The sequence below is a fragment of the Sinohyriopsis cumingii genome, chromosome 10 (genome assembly GCF_028554795.1).
Source record: "Sinohyriopsis cumingii isolate HCF-2022 chromosome 10, ASM2855479v2, whole genome shotgun sequence".
Classification (NCBI taxonomy): Eukaryota; Metazoa; Mollusca; class Bivalvia; order Unionida; family Unionidae; genus Sinohyriopsis; species Sinohyriopsis cumingii.
Window position 1 is genome coordinate 97,000,465 of NC_142970.1, and position 13,062 is coordinate 97,013,526.

Here is a 13,062-nt window from a genome sequence, read left to right on the forward strand (position 1 = left end):
ATACAAATGCATGTTGACAAGTTTTAAAATTGATATTACAAAACATGCTAGCAAGTCTGAGATTATTTCAGATTGCATGACTGAGTATTGTGGTTTCTGCTTCGACGTGAGTATTGTGAAATATGTCACGTGAAAGGTATTGCGACGTTGATGGAGAAGAACAAATATTGCGATGTAGGGCCGTAAGGGTGTATATAAGGCCGAATATGTGGCCAATTTAATTATTCCTATCTGACAAAACATCTTTCACACATTTGAAACATTTATTACATTTGTACAGAATTCTAATATTTATTTGCATCTGTACAAAATTGAAACATTTATTTGCACCAAACGAAATCGCAACATTTATTTATATATGTATAAAACTTAGACATTTACTTACATCTGTACATAACTGTAACATTTATTTAAATATGTACAGAATTGTAACATTTATTTAAATATGTACAGAATTGTAACATTTATTTCAATATGTACAGAATTGTAACATTTATTTGAATATGTACAGAATTGTAACATTTATTTAAATATGTACAGAAATGTAACATTTATTTACAACAGTATTTTTTATTTACGTCTGTAAAGAATTGTAAAATTTAGGATCATCTGTACATACTTGTAGGGTTTATTACATCTGTAAGGAAGTGTAGCATTTTATTTATATATGCAGAATTGTAACAGTTATTTATATATGTACAGAAATTAAACGTTTATTTACATACGTACAAAACTTTAATCGTGTTCTTTCCATTCGATTTTCCATCTGTTTTCAAATCGCATAATCTTATGTTGGTTTCAAAGATTCATTGTCAAAACAACTTCCAGCTTTTTGTCTCAATTCTGCATTGAGTTCAATGTGGGGTTTTAACCATGGTGTTCATCTAACATGCCAACTCAACTATGAACCGAATGGTATCTAAATATTAACGTTTACGCAGTGAATGTCGTAATCCTCTTCACTTATCCGTGGAGATAGCAGTTTTAGTACTGCTGATTTTGTATACTGTAATCAGAAATCAAAGTCTTATGTAATATAGACATTTTATTCACATGTGTAATTATTTTTGTACAGAGATAATGGTTAGTTTTCGAAAATGTCACTCCAGATTAACTTGCCGATGCAACCAGCATATTATTCATTTTGGTATTGCAAACAAATTTCCGGTCCATGCACCTATTGACTTCACTAGTTGTGAATCGAAATAAATGTTCATGGTTGGTGGACAAACATTGAGGTTTATTGTAAATATGTACAACAGACATACCTCTGACCTTGTTAAACCGTCCTACTGTTTCAAATATGTCCGGGTATTACTCATGATTTGCTTCAGAGCATATATATATATATATATATATATATATATATATATATATATATATATATATATATATATATATATATATATATTAAAACCAACATGGCATTTGAAGTGTTGGTATAAAACAAATTGATATACCAATAATATTGGTATATCAGATTGTGATCCGTCCATGGCGCGATAATACGAACATATAGACATTCTTTCAACTAAAGGCCTATAGATCAATGATGAATTTCTACTCATTCAGTAATCATAAATGGCATATGGAAATAAGTATCAATAATGTCTGTTTTCTAAATGAAATTAAAATGGTACACAATTAAATCGTAATCCTTTCTTTTTTTCCCATTCCCCTCTCCCGTCTTGTTCGTAAAGGACAAAAAAGCGAAAATCTGGAGTGAGAGAGAAAAACATATGGTGTTGGACGAAAACATTAAAAATGAAGTCGTAACAAGTAACCTACAGTAATCTGGTTCGTCGTAACGGTATGTTTACGCATTCATTTGGATCCATCTGCAGTGTTCATAGTATCAATTGTATATAGTTACAATCGCCAGACGACACTAGGTCTATGTGTTCAATTTGTCGGTTACGAAGCACACATACTGTAGCGTTATATAATGTTTGTTGTCTTTGTTTCTTAAATCTGTTATAATGTTCTAAAGCTAGATTATTAAGTGTTAAATATAAAATGGTCGCCCTCTCCCTCTCTCCCTCTCTCTCTCTCTCTGGATTATTGTAGCTAGATGCGGGCGAAAATTCATGAAAATACGAGCGTTGAGGACTTTTGTATGAGTCATATGACGATGTCACTGGCCTATGAAAGATGGTAAAGTTTAGTCAAACCGTCCAAAGTGGAGAGAGAGAGAGAGAGAGAGAGAGAGAGAGAGAGAGAGAGAACATTTTATAATCTTTAGAAATGTTAATTAAAGCAGAATAATGACTTAAATGAATTGTCAATACATTAAATTATTTAATTACCTCTTGTTGGTTCGTCATTTCGCTTAGTTTGTATTCCACGCTAATTTATGTACGCCGGTACGTGAATGTCTGACAATTCATGTTCAGTGTACCAAAAGATAACCGTGTTTGTAGTGCACTACTTTCTTCATAAAAACCATATTTCATGTTTAAACTATGATTGTGTCTTATATTGATGTGAGAAATCTGAATAAAACAAAAACTCAAGAAGAAAACAATACATTTTTTTTTCAGTTTGTATATGTGATTGTGAACATCAATAAAAATCGTAGAACTACATTTTGAGGCGGACACTCGCGGAATGTGACGAATTCATTCATTTGGTCAATACAGTTACCCGGAGCATATCGTAACTCTATTCAAAGTGCAAATATGTATATTTGTATGTGATATGAATAAAATATATGTATACTATTACGCTGTATCAATGATATACCACTCGAACTATACATTTTTCATTAAATGGAAGCTCGACAAGCCTCGTTTCCTTTTAATGAAAAATGTATATCGTGGTATATCACTGATACAGCGTACATTATATATATATATATATATATATATATATATATATATATATATATATATATATATATATATATATATTCATCATCCAACCACTTAATTGGTATTTTTTTAACATTCCGTCTGTCTAACCTAGCGCCAGTCCTTATCTCTGTAACTCTGTCTACTTTAGAACCGTAATGTGCAAATTCAACAAACTTTGTACTTAGGTGTCTTATTTAGCATCCGTGTGCAAAATTTTCATTCAATCCTTCACACTGGGTTCAAAATATGGAGTCAAAGGTCAGATAAACAAAACTTGCAATTTCAGTTTCATTTTAAAATATTTTATGACCAAAGAATATGTTTCCAATTTAGCACGATGAGTTTAATATGTTCAATTTGAGTTGCATCCACATGGTCACGGTCTGGTCAGAGGGGAGAGCAGATATAATAAAAACATTAGGGATTTTGAACTGGTCGACCATGGAAAAAACACTAATCAACCATGGAAACACTGCTAATCAACCATGGAAACAACACTACTCTGAAATTGATACATGTTGCTATTAATTGTTTATAAATGTATCATCACACAGAACTAAAAGTCGGAAAACACCTTAACAATAAACCGTACATTACCTGAATCTGTACCTTAACAATAAACTGTACGATAATCTCTTGATAGCTTTATGTCAATATACGCTGTTATGAACCAACTGAAATATCTAGCTTTGTCGCTACAACTCAGACGGGAGGAATATTAGAATAAAGGAGGAACGGTTCGGTTCTATATCTGCAGGCAGTATGGCCTAAGTCATGCAACATAACAATAATATACTTACACTTCTCGGATTCCACTACGTGTTAGTCTGTCCAGAATTAGTAGCCATTAGTTTGTCCGTGAAATGATCGCTCTTTATCCTCTAGTGATGTGAGTGAATAGGTCAGTACTTGTCTCTCTCAACACAACTAATCGGTCGTGAACGGTCTAGCGGTACAGAAGTGGGAGATCATTTGATACAGTACTTAGAACATCAAATTGATGCTAATATTAGCAAGGAAGGTTTCTGTTTTTGTCCAGATGCTTTTGATGAGTGCTTTCAAACTCCACATTGATTATGTCTGTGTGCTAACACGAGTTTGATATTTTGTTATCGCAGGACAACATCATCGTGCGCCTACCCAAATCGAGAAAACTAATTATGAATACTTTAACCGTTTTAGGTACTTTTATATCGAAACATTCGGCTACAAACCCCATATCTGATTGCTTAAAAAGTTTTCCCTAACTTATACCAAAATATAAACGTGTCATGTAGTGCACAAAAATGTTTTTATTTTCGAAAGTGCTCACATCTAGTGCACGTTATGGTTATATTGTCTCAAACGTTAAAGCAACGTTCACATTAATCCAATGAATGATACAAGTCGTACACACAGTGGTATGCATTTAATTAACTTGCACCAGTGACAGTGCGAAGATATAAGTCCCCCAGGTAGTGCTTGGCAGTTAATTAGCTTACACGATTGTCAGTGTGTAGGAGACATTATTTGCTTGCCTCCTTAATTTATTTTCCAAATAAGAACAGGTTGGCTTTTAGGATAAAGTGGAGGAGATGGAAAATGCACTTACGCCTACTACCTATCGCAATAGCATATTGAATGGTTATCCCTAAAGCTTAGGTAGAATATCAAATGTCAAAAATGCTTGGTAAACAATCAAACTGAATGTTGTCTTTTCTCAACTCCCTATGATTTACAATTGTATTATTAAGGTAAATGGACAAAATATTATGTTCCAAAGAGATTGTATCATTGCTTAAGAAGTTCGATTTTAATACTATCTAGTTCATTTGCTTGTTTGTGTCGGCATCATTAACATCTTTTCGGACTTAATTGCTACCTTTCACAATTTATTTTTAGTATAAAATATTGTCAGCAACAAATATAATTACTTTTATGGGGCATAACAATACAAGAACTAGAAGAGAAAAAATCGGAGAGAAAGAGCTAACTAAACTTGTCAACGGTGTACAAATGAATAATTTTCTTCATTGAAGCCCTAGTAAAAACTCGTGTGTGTGTGTGTGTGTGTGTGTGCGTGTGCGTGTGCGTGTGTGTTTGAATGTTTAACATAGCTTTGCCAATTTAAGTCATATCGCTATGTTTTCTGCAGTGTGACAGTTTATAGATTTTTAATAGCACTTAGGCATCATGCCACATAGATGTGGCGTCATGTCCCACCCAGTCACGTTATCCCGATATCAGGCCGACCAGTACTAACACTAACCTCTTAATACTGACTAGGCAATTGCAAATACCATTTTTAAAATTCTTGGTATGACTCGGCCGGGGTTCGAACCTGCATCCTCCAGCTTCCGAGGAGGACACTCTAAGCACTTAGGCTACCAGAGCGGTCACAAATCTCTAGAGAATTAAACACCTCTGCAGGAATAATATATCATTATGATAGTAATTCCATGTTAACTGGCACATCACGTGACCTTGCCAGCATTTGAAAATCTCGAATTTGATTGGACACTTTCCACCACGTCACGATTCAGAATGACCATGGACGGAGGCTGAACTTGTGGTTTATGTGCTCTATAAATAAAACCTCATCTACATTTATAACATGTTAGCGTAGCAAGAGACGATCACTTCCGATCTGAGATAACCTATATTTTCTCAAATGGGGACGTTAAAGTAACATCTTTTGCTTAAATACTTAAGCAATATAATTATTTATAAAATTCCTACAGCCTATCGCGCACATTTGCTTGGTATTTCATGCAGTATTTTAAAATATTTATTAGCTTGTTGATCTTACCTGGGAAGCGGCGGGTGAAAGTTTTCGTGTTGTCTATTTCCTGTTTTTCACTTATAATGATACTAATGTACACTGAAGGCAAATAAACAAAAACCAAGGCATCTTCCAAGAACCGTAATATGATGGATGGTTCATACAGCTTTCCACAAATAGACCGGCTTTTGTTCATATGACATTTTAGGATAAACAATAGGCAGTATAACAAGAAAGAACGATGATCAAGACAATATGACAATAATTGGAAAGAAACAAGTGTCCGACCACAGACATTCAGGCAATTATATTTAATTTACATAATTAGAACAATATTTCAAATAAAGCTCCAAGCTGCCGATACGTATTTAAGGACACTATATCAACATGATTTAGTCCTTCAGTTTCAGATTTTTAGCACTTGTTATTTAATAATGAAGACACTTAAATTCATAAGCATAAAGCCAACATAAACTAATTTTTACCTTGAAAACAATCCTCTCTCTGAAATGTAGAAACAAACACAGCCAATATTCAGTTTGCCCCTCATGTATCAAATGTTCCACGGTATATGTAAATACACAATGCCTTTGCTGATTCATACTGAACTCTGTGCCAAATCTATCAACAGACTCATCAGAAAAACATATTTCCTTATGTTTTCGGGGTGGTGAATCTGCCAGCGAGTTAATCTCCTGACTGATGGATATGAGATTTTGGAAATAAATTGAATTACGTTTTTCGCTCTTATCACGCATAACAATTGCGTTTTTTTTTTATCATGCACAACCGAATGCGAGCAAATACGATGCAGGTCTGCCGTCCCAACATAAGCCGACGTGGTGTTACAAAACCATTTTCCCCTTGGGGGTCGCTTTTCGTTTAATATTTTTCGTTATAAGTGAAAGTTCATTACTTTTTACAACCATGTTTTTCTGCATGAGGACAACAGTATAGCACTTTTTATCAGGGTTTAAAAGACTGATCGTCCGGATGCTGCATTGCTCGATGAAGATAGAACAATTTAAAGCGGAGTTTGATTTCTGTTGGAATTAATCTCTTCCTGAAACTCTCGCTGGGAAAGTTTCGTGACGAGGAAATGTTGCTTAAGGTGATTCAGATCTGACCGCTCCGGTGGCCAAGTGCTTAGAGCGTCCCTCTCGGATGGGGGAAATTGTGGGTTCGAACCCCGGCTGAGTCACACCAAAGACTGATAAAGTGGTACTAACAGTTGCCTCGCTAGGCGCGCAGCATTAAGAGGTTAGTGTTAGGACTGGTCAGCATGGTGTCAGGATAATGTGACTTGGTGGGACATCATGCTATATGTCTGCGTGATGAAGCCACACTGCAGGCATCGTAACCTTATGACTGAAACATTGTAAAAGCGCCATCAAAAATCCAAGTCACACACACACACACACACACGGATAAAGATCTAGGGATAATTTTTACCATACGCTAAAAATGGTAAAAGTCGATATATAAGCATGTGATGGCCACTGCTTCAAATTACACAACACATGAAACATTAAGAAATAAATCATAAGCCTTTAAGTGAAATAATGGAAAAAATATGTTCATAAACATAAACTGAGAGGTATTATTATTATTATTATTATTATTTATCAGAGTTTGCTTTACAAGCTTATCGGTGTCTCCATTCTATGATTACAATTTACATTGACGTTTGCTTTGTAAGGTAGAGAACAAACTGTACAACTATGTGAAGGATGTAGAGACAAAAAAATGAAATATACATTGGCACAAGATGAGCAATGTCATTATTATGCGCTTTTTCTTTACAGTATACGAATCATGGAGTACCCTTGCATGCTCACGTGCCTGTATTAAAGATTTATATGTTGAGTACAATGTACATTTGTTTCTATTTTGTAATCCCGATAGTAATGTATACTTTGAAGGGTTCATGACAAAATATTTGGGAACGCGAGCATAGTGTACACAAAGTAGCATAGTGTACACTAAGTAGCATATAGTACACTAGGTAGCATAGTGTACACAAAGTAGCATAGTGTACACAACGTAGCATAGTGTACACAAAGTAGCATAGTGTACACAAAGCATGAACATCCCATTTTTAACCAATCAGTTGAACATTGTTTCACAATATCTAGATAAATATTTGTTGCAATACACTCACGTACTAAAACAGACCGTTTCGTACTATCTGTCTACAGGTATGACGACTTACGTATAATTAAAAGTAACGAATCCTTTGTTTTGATGACGTTATTTCTATTATTATTATTATTATTATCTCAAGGTTTAATCAGTTCCTGGTAAAAGCTAAACTCAGGACCATTTCTTTCTTTGTGTGTCTCGATTCATCTCATGGATAAGGGTGGACTTAGTTTTTGACCTAATCACACGTGCATCACTGAGCAGGCTATCTGTTTTATGCAATTTTGATGCTGTGCAATTCAATTAGCATACCTGTTTGAAAGCAACATTGCACTTAAACGTCATTTTTGAAGCTTATAATGTATTTTCAGTGTAAACCTAACGTTGTACGTTCTATCATAGGTACGAAAGTTTTGGAGGTTCCTTGGCTGTTAAAAATTACATCAGCATTCACAATATTCCTCTTTGACTGTTAAAAATTACGTCAGCATTCACAATATTCCTTTTTGGGTCAGACCATCATTGTTTTATGACGATAAGTGAAAAAGAAAATCTTCATTATATTTTAGTGTAGAACAGGAAAATTCCACCCTTAGGATGACAGCTGCGTGTTGGACAGAGGCCTGACACACAGTTCTGACCCTCTGGTGGAAATTTCCTATCCTACATTGAATCGTTTGATGACTTCTATTAATCTTATTAAAGGTCTCCAAAATAACTTGACTCATTCTTTCAGGTCAATTAGATTAATAACTGTCAAAGTCCAAGTATTTTATACACATATTTTATAGAAACCGACATGAAACTCTAGCTTACCTTTCACAACGGTTGTTCGAGTGGTTTACGTCGACAGTTTTAGCGTGCTATGTGAAATAGGTCCACTTTCCCTGTTGGAAAATCAGACTCAAACAGTTTCAAAGCAAAAGCCATTTCCTTACCTCATTTATGTAGCAAACAACATCTCTTCATAAAATATTTAAGTTATTTGAGATGACAGGATTTACAGGTGTCCGGACATTTAATGTTTCAGCAGGGTATGTTGATTAATTATAGACATAATGTTAATTGTGTTAATATGTGTTAACGTTTGTGCAGCTTTACTTCTCACATGGGTATCATTAATTTCCTGCAAAGGGCATGATTAACTTTGATTTGTATACCTAAGACATTTAAGTTCATTTTCAAATCGCCGTTTTTCTTTTAAATGAATCATTTTCTACAACGGGTGGTATATGAAAGAGACAGAGTTCATAATGTGCATGTATTTTATTTACATAATCTACAAATACTCGTATTTGCATTTTCAACTCATTTACGACTGACGACAGGACACGGTGTATGAACTTAATGAATTAACCCTGCACATCCCTGTGTAGTGTGTCCGCTACAAACATGAAATATTATTTAAATGAAGACATCAGAGCGCTACACAGCTTGGTTAGCTACTTCAACACTGAACGCGCAGTTGTTTATTTTCCGGCTAACATATTGAAACGAGTGGGAAATATATATACACTAAGCAAAATGACGAACCATCTAGAAGTTGTTTACACCGCTCCGGTGGCCTAGTGGTTAGAGCGTCCGCCTCGGATGCGGTAGGTCGTGGGTTCAATCCCTGGCTACCCAAGATTTATCAAAATGCTGCCAACAGTTGCCTCACTTTGCGCTCAGCAATAAGAGGTTATTGTTAGGACTGGTTGGCCTGGTGGCAGGATAATGTGACTGGGTGTGACATCATGATACATGTCTGCGGCTTGATGCTCCAGTGCTAGACATCACTATAAACTGCCACACTGCAGACATCATAGCGATATGACTGAAAACGTGTTAAAGCTACGTCAAAAATCCAAATCACACACACACACACACGGTTGATGTAAGTCATTATTCCACAAATTGTTTCTATCGTCATTCTATATGTCACCTGTGCATTGGTCCGTGTGACTGTAAATTTTACCTTCAATCATAGGTCAAGAGACATAATCGCAGGACGTTGACAAAACCTCCGCCACGCTTGTGTTTACAAGATACCACTATGGTCGAGAGAGAGAGAGAGAGAGAGAGAGAGAGAGAGATGTAGTGCTGTCCTCAGTCGTAAATACGTTGCGATGCCTAAATGGCATTTATGTATTTCTTTATTGGAATAGAGCCAGATTACAAAGCTGAAATAAATAGAACCAGCGCCGTCAACATCACCTAGCTTTCATGCAACAGTTCTCACATCCTCTCATTCATGAATTCACATACACAACGGATGGAACCATGTGTTGGAAAGAGATTAAAATGGACGGAAACCAAGTCTCTCTATTCAGTCGAAAATTGGCACTCGTTTCAAAATTAGTAAACCCAAATACAAGATGTATATTGATATGGGTTCATAAATGATGGCGGAAAACACTTGTCACTGGATCCCTCAAATTACATATGCATGTATGGTTATGTGAAAGAATGTATGCACATAATATCACACAAAAGCACGCACACACACACGGACGTACACACACGTACGTACATACATACATACGTACATACATAAATACATACATTAAAATCCGAGTGGTTATGTAATCATTTTGTGAGTGAAATGTTTTCAAGGATGAAGATAAAATGAGCGCAAAAGATTAAATGTTATTGGTTCGTAAACTTTGGCTTTAAACGATACGAATGTGCAAATTTAATATTGTTTAATGCATTATTGTTGTAGAGTCACGTTAAATGATTCAACAGTTTTTCATAAGCACATTTGATATCGTTAAGCAGGAATTTCGGAACAGCGGGGATCCATTGTTACCAAATCCAGGCCAGACCGGGATATGTAATGGTTCTTATGGCAGTGCACTTTACTCTAATTGTGTGTATGAGAGAGAGAGAGAGAGAGAGAGAGAGAGAGAGAGAGATCTACATACTTAAGTACGTGGACTCAATGTGAAGGCTATTAAATGAGATTACAATAAATTGTTCTATACAGTCACAAGACTGTGCAATAGTATGTGCGATTATTTCCACAAGTAGGACTACGTTAAAGGAAATATAACAGTAAATTTGATCACGAATTGCCCTATAATTAACTTGATTAGAGATACCTTACCTTTCATTTGATGATACGAATGTGCAAATATAATACTGTTTGATACATTATATATTTTCGTATGTATTGGAGAGTGTTTGGAGCAAAGAAAATTTCTTCGGAAAGGTCTGTTTTGTACCAACATTATTAAGGTTATCAAGATAATATGCCAAAAGGAGTATTACCTGGTTTAAAACCAATCTACCTTTGTATTCTTCATTCATGAAAACCTGTATATATTGCATAACACCTGTGTACCTTTGCAATCTTCAATTAAATAGCGTGCACCTTGTTTAAGACATATCTACTATTGCAGTCTACAGCTCATGACTTCCCGTGTACAATATTTAACACTTTTCTAACTTTGCAGTCTTCAATTAATGATTGTCACTTTAAAATATCTAACCGTTAAACCCGTGCAACCAAAAACCAAAGTGCTGTTTGTTTCCAAGATGTTGTAGTATCAGTATCAGTATAAATAAATACCTAGATACTTAGACATTTACATACATACAGCTATACGTATATTACTTTATGTAATAACGTACAAAATGCGAGGTGCAATATGTTAGACAAATACTTCAGTAAGAATGAATAATCATCGCTTTCACATAAAACGTTGTATGGATTCTCTAAAGTTTTATGGATTCTCTAACGTTGTATGGATTCTCTAACGTTGTATGGATTCTCTAAAGTTTTATGGATTCTCTAACGTTGTATGGATTCTCTAAGGTTCAATTCATTTTAATACACGTAATCACTCTTTATCTCAGTTTTCATTAATGCCAATCGATATTCTGTATTTATATATTATGATTTAAATGATTTGGTTTTCATTAGAGACTCGTATATATTTCTGAACCTGTTAAACATGTCACTTATTTCAATAACGTAATTCAATGAATTTCAAATTAGTTTCTGTCCAAGAATATTACTGATCATTATGTATTTGCTTTGAATTATAATTTAAATAAATAAGTCCACCTATACGAAACACTGAACACAACAATACAACCGATTCTGATAAAGATGCTAATACAAGAATGAAAAATTTCTCCATTAACCAGTATATAAACAGCTTTAACACTAAAAGATAATCAGGGTGAGGCTCAAACGTTCGTTTCTAGAACGTATAAATTGCGAACAAGACAAAGTATATTACTAACATTATAATAAGGAAGATGGCGAACATCAGGTACAACAGGCTTTTACATGGGGAATTCCAATGTCCTAGACTCAGATTAAGATAAATATTTGTACTTCTTTGATAATGATCTTAGCATTTACTCAGTGCTCACAGCGATGCATTAGCTATGAATTATGTTGCTTACAAAATCAATGTCTCTAGTCAAGTACACATTGAACTTGATTTTGGACAAGAGAAAGCAAAAAATATAATTGTATATAATGTACGATCATGACGGAAACGTCAAGAAATAATACAAATTAAATATACTGGTAGATAAAAAATCGGTATATGTCCCTACCTTATGGTAGATACGGGTCTTGAATCAAGTTTATGTTCATATAGTAATCACGTGTCTTGAAACGGGTTTGGTGCCATTTGGTAGATGCATATCTAAAACCAGCTTTAGGGCAATGTGGTAATTTCATTTTTCCAGCTGATTATTTGTTTATGTGAGTCAGACCTTTCTATACGCAATTTTTACTTATGTTTTTCCTACTGATTTCATTATTTATAATAAGGTTATGTCGAATATAGGAGAACATGCGAGTGCTTTTCGCAGCATAAAGGAACTGAAAGCTTTAAGGTATAACGGTACCAATTGCGCAAGTCCAGGTGGGCGGAGCTTAAGGTGTATGGAACATTGCATTCAGAATTAAAGAACAACACTAGCTGTGATTGGTGCATTATGTAAGAGTTGTACTTTCTGTTTGGCTTAAAAGAAAGTTGAGCCTCTTAGCAACATGTGAGTTTGTGTTAATTTCTGTCTAGATCATATGTTGTAATTTTTATGATTTTTTTAAAATATGGTACACATGGCTGAAAATGTGCTTGTTGTGACTAGATAACTCTTACCCTGTCTAGTTCCAGTAGAGTTATCTCTCTTAAATGCAATGGAGTACCTGGTTATGTCATTGTCAAATTGACAGTCTAGCATTGTTCTATATGACAGTGTGTGACATGCATGCCCAAGTAGGACAGAAAGTATATTTATTTCACAAAACATTAGCATTGAGGTATATGGAAAAACAGTTGGTACCGTGATACCTTAAGC

The 13,062-nt window shown here is 34.8% G+C and overlaps 1 protein-coding gene across 4 annotated transcripts in view; it reads right to left on the bottom strand.

Moving 5' to 3' along the window:
• Positions 1–13,062, bottom strand: part of LOC149790625 (cardioacceleratory peptide receptor-like) — a 132,226-nt gene that overhangs the window by 87,909 nt on the left and 31,255 nt on the right. The window contains exon 1 of one of the 4 annotated variants that reach the window (XM_089972740.1): positions 6,099–6,189. The exons of 2 other annotated variants lie outside the window; for them this stretch is intronic. The gene's annotated coding sequence lies outside the window, so the exon portion shown is untranslated. Of the gene's footprint in view, positions 1–3,652; positions 3,797–6,098; positions 6,190–13,062 lie in introns of those variants that run through there. One more of the 4 variants, XM_089972741.1, reaches the window with a different exon arrangement.